The sequence below is a fragment of the Arachis hypogaea genome, chromosome 18 (assembly GCF_003086295.3).
Source record: "Arachis hypogaea cultivar Tifrunner chromosome 18, arahy.Tifrunner.gnm2.J5K5, whole genome shotgun sequence".
NCBI lineage: Eukaryota > Viridiplantae > Streptophyta > Magnoliopsida > Fabales > Fabaceae > Arachis > Arachis hypogaea.
The window spans coordinates 84,200,352-84,202,078 of NC_092053.1; the positions used below are offsets into that span (position 1 = coordinate 84,200,352).

Consider the following 1,727-nt stretch of genomic DNA (forward strand, 5'->3'; position numbering starts at 1 on the left):
AGTGATTCGGATCAGATGTGCTGTTTTGGTTTTGATAAGTGTGTGGAGACGTGTTGTTGTGGGGGTGTTGAGATGTCCTCTGGGTGAATTGCTGGTGAGCTGCATTGTTGTTGGAGTTGTAACGTCTCTGGTCTTGGTTTTGATCTTGTCACTTCCCACCCAAAGTTTGGGTGGTTTCTCCATCTAGGGTTGTAAGTCTTGGAGTATGGATATAGTTTTTCCTTGGTGAATTCCAATGTAGTTGGCTTGCTCCTGACTCCCTCTGCTTCTTCATTCACTCCTTCTTGGATTGTTGATAAGATGAGATTGCTGCTACTTGGTTCCTCTCCATCTTCTTGGTGAGGTCAGCTAGCTGCTGGGTAATGAGCTTGTTTTGGGCCAACAGAGCATCTACATTGTTTAGCTCCATCACTCCTCTTGTGTTCCCTCTTTCGGAAGCATAGAAGTAGTCGTTTTCTGCTACTGTTTCAATAACATCTATGGTTTCCTCAATGGTCTTCTTCTTGTTCAAGGATCCTCCAGATGAATAGTCTACGGCCTTCTTTGACTCATAAGAGAGCCCTTCATAGAAAATGTGCAGCTGCACCCATTCGTTGAACATGTCAGTGGACACCTCCTCGTTAAGTCCTTGAACCTCTCCCATGCTTCATACAAAGTCTCACCATCTTGTTGCCTGAAAGTTTGGACCTCAGCTCTCATCTTATTGATTCGTTGAGGAGGGTAGAATCTTGCTAAGAATTTGTTCACCACATCCTCCCAAGTTGTCAAGCTCTCCCTTGGGAAGGATTCAAGCCACTTGGCTGCCTTGTCCCTGAGTGAGAAAGGAAATAAGAGCAGTCTATAGGCGTCAGGATGAACACCATTAGATTTCACTGTGTCACATATTCTCAGGGAGATGGTCAAATGTTGATTGGGGTCTTCTTGAACACCTCCTCTAAACAACAGTTGTTCTAAACAAGGGTGATGAGCTGTGGTTTAAGTTCAAAGTTGTTGGCATAGATTGTTGGCTTCTGGATGCTACTTCCACATTTGCCTGGGTTTGGATTGATGTAAGAGCCCAGAACTCTTCTATCCTCCCCAGCATGATTTGCTCCACCTCCTCTGCCATGGTTGTGAGTCTCTTCTTCATGATGATTTTCCATGTTTTCTTCCATGTTGGGTTCAAAGTATTCCTCAAAGTGTTCCTCCTCTTCTTCAGCACCAACTACACGTTTTTCTTTTGCCTCCTCCTTAGTCTAAGGAAGGTTCTCTCAGGTTCAGAATCAAAGGAAGTTGAAGCCCCGCTTCTTCTCCCTGTCATACAACCAACAAGTACAAGCAAAGAAAATGGGTGCAGACAATATTTGTGTCAGAATTGCTGTTAGTTGTGGGTGATGCAATATATCAAACAGTTAGTGGGTTAGCAAACAGAATTGAAAATAACAAAGAAAAAAAAACAAAGAGTAGAGGGGAAAGGGAAGAAGTTTAACTAAAACAAAAAGTAAATCACTCAAACAGAAAATAAAATTCACAAAATAAAAATGCTCAATCTAGTGATCTTCCAATTTAATCATTGTTGATGCACAATCAATCCCCGGCAACGGCGCCATAAACTTGATGCACGGAAAACCTGTCTCTCAACAAATCTCCCTTCGGCAAGTGTACCGAAGTTGTCGTCAAGTAAAAACTCACAATAGAGTGACGTCGAATCCCACAGGGATTGATTGATCAAGCAACTTTAATTAGAA

At 42.6% G+C, this 1,727-nt stretch overlaps 1 non-coding gene across 1 annotated transcript; it reads left to right on the forward strand.

The window, feature by feature from the left end:
- Positions 1-599: 599 nt before the first annotated feature.
- LOC112774386 (small nucleolar RNA R71) lies at positions 600-702 on the forward strand. Its single transcript, XR_003188878.1, has one exon. It is a non-coding gene; the product is annotated as a small nucleolar RNA R71 (small nucleolar RNA).
- Positions 703-1,727: the final 1,025 nt, after the last annotated feature.